This window comes from Helianthus annuus, chromosome 4 (genome assembly GCF_002127325.2).
Source record: "Helianthus annuus cultivar XRQ/B chromosome 4, HanXRQr2.0-SUNRISE, whole genome shotgun sequence".
NCBI lineage: Eukaryota > Viridiplantae > Streptophyta > Magnoliopsida > Asterales > Asteraceae > Helianthus > Helianthus annuus.
In genome coordinates this window covers 17926994-17936240 of record NC_035436.2, presented here as the reverse complement: position 1 = coordinate 17936240, position 9247 = coordinate 17926994, and the positions used below count along the sequence as shown (strand labels likewise).

Sequence of the window (9247 nt, the reverse complement as noted above, 5' to 3'; positions counted from 1 at the left end):
GTTGTTCTTGCTTGGTCCCACGGATGGCGCCAATGAAGAAACACTGACCTTAACAACTCCGAAAGCTTCAACGATTAATGACTCGAACGTGTGGCTGCAAAACAGAAACACCGTTAGGACTCGTTACAGGAATGGGGTTATTCCTGTAACCACCCTCCGGCGTGAGAATAAGTATTCGTTTTTGGGAGAAGTATGTGAAAGGAAAAGTGTATGGGAAATTAGATGATCATACCTTACGTATTTGTCTATATTTATAGGTTCTCCATTAGGGTTTCCCTTATTTTAGGATGTGCTCCGATAAGGTGGAGATTTACACGATCTTCCCGAAAAGTGGGAGATTTAGTTATGCACCTTCCTTATAGATATGGAAGGTTCTAGAATAATTCTTGGTATTTATGTAAATATAAAAGGTTGTAACCGGGTCGGGTGATCGACGCGGGTCACACCTCGTCAACTATCAAAGTTATTTCTAGGCAGTGCTAGATATGATTGTGCATTTTTTTTCTCTCATAATAGTAATGTGACACAATCTATGTCAAATTCTCTTTACACAAGACACATGTATGTGAGAATGCACATGTAATTCTAGGACTATGTGTAGGAGTAACAATTGCCATTTAGAAAAAAAAAAAAAAAAAAAAACTCTATGACTGCAAATCGCCAATTCCAGCTTCTGATTAATCCCAGAGATAGTGTAGAAGCAGGGATAGCATGGGCTACCCCTCAACTCCGTCTTCATAGTGTAAAAATTACCCTTCAATTCTGTCTACGTAGTGTATTTTTTTTTGTTTTATACACCGAATACCCCTAATAAAAAAATGGAATACTCCTGAATTTTTAAGCTAGATCCGCCACTGAATAATCGAAAAGGTTGACTCATTTTTCTGATAAAACTTACCAAAATGGTATTATCATAGAGTATGATTTTCTAAATGCTTTGAACATTGTGGTTTCTAGAAGTTTATGTTTGGTTTAAAGACCTATTTAAAATCTCAAATTTTGGAAAAGAATGAGATATCTATATATATATATATATATATATATATATATATATATATATATATTTATATATTAATAAATGAGATGATTTGGGCTATTTGTCATGTGATGGTGGAGCTATTTTGCTTATGTGGCATTCTATGGTTATGTAGAGGGTGATTTTCGGAGGGAATCTATCTCAATTCTTATACACAAACCAAAATTCTTAAAACACAAACAAAAAAAGATGTGGTATGCGGGATCCGGTTATTATCGGGTCGGATGTATGGGTTTTTCAAATTTGAAAACGGATCCCTTATATTTTTTTGAGCGATTTCTTCTTCCACACAATTCCATATTTTCACAAACCCTAACATACTTCATCGCCGCTTTCGTTCTTCTCCATCTCTGTGTTTTCTCTTATCCATTGAAGCTGCTTATTCGATTCTTTGAGGTATGTTAATCCCCTACGCATTTCATCTTTCAATTTACCTTTCTTTGCAAACCCTAACCAAACCTCTGCATCATCATCTTCTTCAGACAAATCAATCCTATTAATCCAATCAAAGGATGTTTCTTTGTTTATAATTTTATTGTTTTTGATTCTAATCACGTTAATCATTTTTTTTCTTTTTCTTCTCATAAACCCTACAGACTGGTTCAATTAATTTGTCTTTTAGGTTTTTTTTGTTTGTTGAACCCGGGCTAATCATCCTTACTCCCAGTTACAAGTCTTCAAGGATGTGGTAATGTTCAAGACGCTCTTTTTTTTCATTTTTTCCATATTGTTTTCTAATTAATATCGTATGGGACTTGCAGGGTTTTGGCAGTGTTAGGAGCCATATTACGTAATCTTGCAAGAGTTCAGGACCGACAAGGGAGCTACCTATCAATTATGATCAACATGCTCTTCCTGTAGAAGTTTTAAAAATAGTTTACACATTAAAAGATGAGGGACCAGGAGTTGTAAGTATGGATATTGTGGATGTTAATTGTCCAAGATGGAAGCTCAGGTATTGTGGGTTTTATTTCTGTACATGGGTGTTGATATCATGTTTATGTATATATGTATAGGGTGTTCTTTTTATCCGAAACCCGAACCCGACCCGATGCCACCCGACCCGAAAAAATATGATATCCAAATTACCCGAACCCGATTGACATTATTTGGTTCAGTGAATGGATATGATTTTGCTGTATCGGGCTCAAGAAAACAAAGACTTATCAAAGAATTATGCACACGAATATAAAGCGTCATTGATGGTGTTTTGAAGACCAAGGCGCCGCCTCCGGCGATGGCGTTAGATTTACGGTGACACTCCAGCCGACTTTTGGTTAGTCCCCTCTTCACTTGCATGTTCCATTTGTTGTTAGATCAGTCTGTGTCGTGATGATTGTAACTGTTTCCGGTCGTTATAGTTTTCCGACAACGGCTCAATTAAATATTTACTAAACTTTTATGTGTTTAGATAGTGTTGGTTATTAATATGAGTTGATAAGGCACGGTCTGTGTTGGCATTCATTGCCTCAAACTTGCAACAAGTATTGGAGAAAATCAGCTCTCCAACAGGTATAGTGTTTGGTTTAGCACCACGTATATTTACTAAAGTTTTATGTGAGTTGATATGTTTGAAGTTGTAAGAAAATTGTTACTATGAACCAGACCTACCCAAGACATGTAGCATTTCATAATATTTTATTTATTTAACATTATATCTACTTCTAAAGGTAGCATCTTTAGATCACCTTCAAGATATCATCCACCTGTCCTATGAAGCATACAGGTCAAATGCAAAACAAAGCTAAAAAACACTTTATAAACCAGTGATTTTCTTTTTTCCTTTTGGTCATACGTAATTCAACTTATAATTAAGTAATTGTGCTATATTTGATTAATCATTCCAACATTGATTTAAGTAGAACCCTAAAATGTGTCAAACATGGAACATGCCTACATTGGGCTGAACAAAGCAGTGGGTATAAAGTATGTATGTTTTACAATCTGCAACATGTTTTTCTCTTTGTATATTACTTCAAAGTAACTTAACTAACATTCTACCTTTTATTATGCAGAGTATTAGTTGTCACACCTTTTGTCATCCTTGGAAATACCTTCGTTGTTGCACTTAGCAATCACGAGGTATACCTCATTTGTTCTTTTTTCCATTTTAGATTAGGTTCAATTTTAGAGTAAATTGTTTTTGGAAATTTTTTAGAGTTGTATATTCCAAGTGGCATCTCACGAGACATTTAAGAGTTAATTTTGAATATAGATTATAAAATAATCATTATTTCTAACTTTAAAATAATATATTATAAAATAAAATTCACATAAGCATTCTTAGAATATGTAGCAGCTGTACATATAGAAATTTATAGGTGCTACAATTATAATATCATGTATATTTAGAGGGTTACGCCCCGCTTGCGGTATGCTCATATAATGTATATGTGTCGGCGCTCGGGGGTAAAAGTGAAAGTGTTCTAATTTTAACGTCATTTTACTAATTTCGTGAAAATAACGTTAAAAGAGAGGATGGTTAATCATGCATCATGTGGTGGCATTGATAGCCGAAAGACAAGAGGTACATGCACTAACCAACGTTTGTCTCAATTGCTGAGTGTTATGTACCTTATTTCCAAGGCTTGATACAAAACTACTATCGAGCCAGGCGTCTCACTGGAAGCAACCTCTCTATTTCTACGGGGTAGAGGTAAGGTTGTCTACATCTTACCCTCCTCAGACCCTACCTTAGCTTTGCTATTGGTATGATCATGATCAACAAGAGTCAATCAAACAATGGCCTGATTTCTGAATCTGAACTTAAACATGGGTTAATGTTGATCTTAATGAGATGTATTAATTGCTACCTTTATGTCATGGTGCGTCATGATAACCCGAAGTGCCCTAACTGCCATAAGAGTGATTGTCTGCTTGATGTGCTCCCTAAGGGTCAACTGAAGCCTCAATAAAATACAGAATTGTCAGAGAAGCATAAACTCAACAAGGTACCGATCACTACACTTTTGCTTATTAGATTTCAGTTTAAATTATTCTCCTTATTCTTGCTTTTAGTATAATTTAGTAGGTATCTAAAACGAGTATTTCAATGTGGCTTTTAAAAGATTGGATTCATTAGAGAATTTAATAAACCTCTTATGCTTTGTAGTTTGAAATGTTCTCTATGAAAGGAATAAAAAACAACCATCATGTCATCACTAAACCAAGTCTCAAGAGTGTGTATATGCCTGGTAGCAACAAAAAGAAAGAAACAGGTAAACAAGGTGATTCATCATCATCCCAACATGAATTGAACCATGTTTTGACTCCTAAATCTGAACTTGAGCACGGGCCAGAGTTCGTCTTAATGAGATGTATCAGTTGCATCTTTTATGTCATGGTTCGTGAGGGTATCCCAAAGTGCCCTAACTGTCATAGGAGTGTTGTTTTGCTTGCTGCGCTCCCTAGGGATATACCGATACCTCAAGAAAATAAAGACTCATCAAAGAAGCGTAAACTCAACAAGGTACATATCATTGTACTATTGTTTTCTTAGATTTTAGTTTATATTTTTCTCCTGATTTCTTGCTTTTGGTATAATTTATTAGGTGTCTAAAATGATTATTTTAATGTAATTATTAAAAGAATGGACTCATTAGAGAAATTAATAAACCTCTGATGCTTTGTAGTTTGAAATGGTCTCATTGAACCGCCATGTCATCAATGAACAAAGTCTCAAGAGGGTGTATGTGGCTGGTAACAACAAAAAGAAAGCAACAGACAAACAAGGTGATTCCCAACATGAATTGAACCATTTTCTGACCTCTAAAGCTGAACTTGAGCACGAGCTAGAGTTTATTTTAATGAGATGTATCAATTGCATCTTTTATGTCATGGTTCGTGAGGGTAACCCTAAGTGCCCTAACTGTCACAAGAGTGATGTTCTGCTTGATGCACTCCATGGGGATCTACTGAAGCCTCAAGAAAATAAGGACTCATCAAAAAAGTGTAACATCAACAAGGTACATATCATTGCACTATTGTTTTGTTAGATTTTAGTTTAAATTTTTCTCCTGATTTCTTGCTTTTGGTATAATTTAGTAGGTGTCTAAAATGATTAATGTAATTATTAAAAGAATTGACTTATCTATCTATATATATTAATAAATGAGATGATTTGGGAATGGGGTAAACACCTTTTGATGACACAGGCAACCACTTTTAAACCCTAACCCTTTTCTTCATCTTCTTTTATTTTCACTGCGATTATGCGATTAGGTTTTAGTTTTGCTATTCATGTGGGATCAAAAGACAGTGACATGGATAAATGGTTGTCGTGTGAAGGTGAAGAAGACGTATTATTGTAGTCGTGCATAGGTACGATCTCTATAATTTGTCAGATCCGATTTCGTACTTCTATATTATGTGTGTCATTTTAATTTTCATGGCTGGTCGTATTAGTGTTTTGCAGGATAATGGTGGAAGTCATACATCTTTTAGCCAATGGTTAGGGTGGGTTGATCGTTGCTATATACCCAGGTGGTCGGATTCCTCAGATTGTCTTAAATGTAAGTCAAAATTCTTCATATAAGCGTGTCAATACGGGGTTCTGTTGGGTAATCTTGATGTTGCGGGTTATTTACAGGTCGAGTACGGGTCAAGTCGGTTACCGGTTTTGTTTAAATGAGTCACTAAATAACAAAGAGGTCAAGATATTGAATTGGTTTAGAGGATGACCGAGTATTTTGGAGGAGATTATGGGAAGTGAACATTGAAAGTTGTCTCTGAGACCTTCAAATCAGAACAAAATAAATAAAATTAAATGTATGTCAATTACCCATAGCGATAATCAGTAAAAATATTTCAAAATAGGAAGCAAGTCAAGAATATTACTCAAATGAAATACGTTCGTAAGATGTGTATAAATTTTAGCCTGCTCATCATAAAGCAAACCTAGATATGGTTAGTAAGCGATTTTATTTCGAATCTTCGGTTGTTATTAATTTTGGCTTCTTATTTGTAATAGGTTGCTGGTTTTTGCTGTCTCATTTGGATTGTTGACGAACGGAGGTCTGAGGAACGGTCGGAATGTGGGAGATTGGTTCTGCATTGTTGGTTGGTATGTGTTTTAGGCATGCTTTATTGATTTAGAAGACCATCGCTTTTTCGTTTTTATTGCAGTCTTGCATCATCGATTTAGAAGATTTGGATGTATGGCCTTTGGATTCTGTTTTCAATTTTGGTTTCGTGAATGTTAATTCGTGAGTTATGTATGTATTTTTGTAGTTTATCGATCATAGAACGAAGGGATGAAGGAGGGTGCCTTAGAGGTTTTATGTCTTCTTATCAAGCTCTGTTACTAAATTTTATAAAGGGTAGAAGTGGCTAGAGGATCATGGATATGAAAATATGCAGGTGAATACGATATATTTATATATGATACTTTGACATTTATTAAACGAAAATTGAACTTGGGCTTTTTTTGAATCGTTAGTTTCTGTGATATGTTGATTTAAGGTATCACATTATTCTTGATATTGTGCAGGAGGTCATGGTAGTGATGTGTCTGACGATGGTTCGATCATGTGCTTCATTAACAATTTAGGGGATTTCCAAGGATGTTCAGATACTACAGTGATCGACAAGCTACTGCGCAATCAGCTAGAGTTTCGCTGGTCTTCCAACGAGCCGATTATGGCAGTAATTAGTTATGGCGGACAAGGGGGTGGTGAGACGATTAACAGCACCGACAGGTATGGGTTATTGATTTTGACATGAATCAGTTGGTAGGCATTATTTTGCAAGAAATTTGGGGTTTTGTCAGAAGGCGCCGATTAGGGCTCCGCCAAGTAGGGGCTTTGCTGTTATTATTGTTGTTTAGGAAGTAAATTCTTTAATGTAGGAGATGATTGTGCTATTTTATCTTTAGTTGGATAGAACATTGACCTCAACTTAATGATATTTAGAGGCAGTCACATTTTTTACGATTAAAGAATTATGATTTAGTGATTGTTGGTGACTAAACACATCTGTTGAGCACACACTAAATATACGAGACCCCTTCCTATAAAAGGCTTCATATGTTGCAGAATAACAAGTGTTGTTAGGAATGCTTCACTTTGTTAAGTTTGATGATTAGACAAACGTGGCACATTTGAGACGCCAATTGTTTTGAGTTTGGTCTACTAACACAAGTGTGGTTCATTTTATAGTGTTAACAAGAAGGTGCTCAACCATGTTTAGGAGTTGACTACTGATGTTAACGATTAAAGAGTATAAGGGTACACAAAGCATGTAAAATTAACCATACTTAGAACTTTAGCATCTTAAGTTAATATGACAATGGAATTGGCGTTCCAGTTACCAACTCTACACATTAGGTAAATATTACCATAGAACTTTTGAGATATTGATCTTCGCTAAGCCTGGCAAAAGAACGAGTGGGTTTGGTAAGGGGTTCGGGTTAGGATATGCTGTTTAAAAAAGATATTTGATACGGTGCGCGTCAAAACATGTAGAACAAAATAAGTTCAGATCAAAATGACTCATTTTAGATAACCAAATTTAATATTGGATGCTTCAGGGGTATTTTTGGTATGTAATGTTCGTGCAAAAAATGCAGGTTCCAAGTCAGGTCCACACGGGTCAGAAGATTTCATGAAGCCAAAGAGCTATAGATGAAACTATTTTTTATATGCAATAATGATAATTGTTATATGGCATCACAACCGATATTTGTATTAATTCCCATTTTCTGTTTCACTTATGATACGCATAGTTCTTTTGTTTGTTAGTTTTTTTTATATCGAATGTGAGATCCAGTTGCAGCATCGAATGTATAAGCTCTTATTTTTGGGCCTTTGAAGGTACTTTATTAGGTTTATGAATAATTGGGGTTTTTAAATTTTTGTTTGATTCTGGCATGCTTTAATTGTAGAATTGATGTTGTTGAGTGATTTCCAAGATCATAATTGTGGTTATGAAGTGAGAAGTGTATAGTTGAGGTAGAAGAAGGTGAAACTAATACCTAATTTTGGGGGTTTATGTGAGGATGAAGGATGGGAGTGCGGCAAACCTGATATGTTCCTATCTAAGAGATTAAACACAACACGAATTGACCGGTTCCTAAGTAAATGAAATGAAGCTATGAATGAAACAAATGAAATTAAACTATGAGTAAAACAACTGAACCATCCTCATCCTTAGCTGGGGCATAGGATGATTGGTGAAAAAATGTTAGAAATGAAGACGAGTAGATAACCCATTCTTTTATATTAGATAAGAGGTCAAACTAATAGGGTAGGGAAAGTAATATTTTAGATAGTGTCAACTAAGATTATATACTAAGTGCTTATTTTATTCTTTTGCCTCGGTGTTTTGTGTGATTTATATGAGAAGCCGCATCAAAGAATGTTTTGAGATATGATTTTAGGTGACAAAATGTGAAATTCTAGGACGATTTATTCACAGGTTTCTTATTTTCAATTTCTTCAAAATGTAAAAGCTCATGGATAGGTTGATCCCATAAATAGTTTTCCATTGGAATGCGTTATCAGAAGAGTTTTTAGAAGTTCACAAGGAGATGGATATATGTTACTGTGCCCCATTGATACGTAAGTGAAGTTGCAATTGAACATAAGAAATAGTTAAAATTTTGTTGTAATATGTTTTAGATGATTCCTTATTTAGTTATTTGTATGTGTTGCTTCTCCAGGCCTGTTCAGATACTAAATAGCACAAACTTTGAAAGATGGTCAACTGTATGTATTTTGATGTTTTTATATTTGATAAGTATTTTAAAATTTTCAGACGCTGTTAACGTTTAATTAATATACCTTATTCGTCACGGATATTCATTCTTTTAAATATTTATACAATTGTGCTTAATAAAACTTAAATATCCAACCCGTGAATATTCACGGGTGATAACCTAGTAAGACATATGAATTGATGTTTTACTATTATGACATTCAAGTTTCTGTTGGGAAAATTAAGCATTTCCATATTGGGTTGAACACACATTCGCACAACAAAAACTTTGTTTCTCTTATCTTTTTGATAAACCAAATTTAAAGGGGAAAATAAATTCCAACAAATCTATCTATACTATATAATAAAAGAAACCATGTTAGGGATACATGGCGCTCTATGAGGCATTCTTAATTATTTTTTTTAATATTTATTATGGAAATTTAATTATTGATAATATTAAATTTAAAATTTAAAATTTATGGAAGAGATTTAATGATAAAGACAAAGATAACTGAT

General features: G+C 34.5%; 1 long non-coding RNA gene across 18 annotated transcripts; it reads left to right on the top strand.

The window, feature by feature from the left end:
* Nucleotides 1-1334: 1334 nt before the first annotated feature.
* Nucleotides 1335-7883, top strand: LOC110930818. Of its 18 annotated transcripts, XR_004892145.1 has the most exons (13): nucleotides 1459-1724; nucleotides 1798-1991; nucleotides 2155-2312; nucleotides 3052-3118; nucleotides 3883-3987; nucleotides 4149-4505; nucleotides 4669-5001; nucleotides 5258-5356; nucleotides 5441-5547; nucleotides 6006-6098; nucleotides 6266-6394; nucleotides 6525-6732; nucleotides 7602-7838. It is a non-coding gene; the product is annotated as an uncharacterized LOC110930818 (long non-coding RNA). The 18 variants fall into 18 exon arrangements; XR_004892141.1 differs by adding an exon at nucleotides 2448-2548 and having other exon boundaries at nucleotides 1452-1724; nucleotides 1798-2312; nucleotides 3052-3987; XR_002588090.2 differs by having other exon boundaries at nucleotides 1456-1724; nucleotides 1798-2548.
* The last annotated feature ends 1364 nt before the right edge of the window (nucleotides 7884-9247 follow it).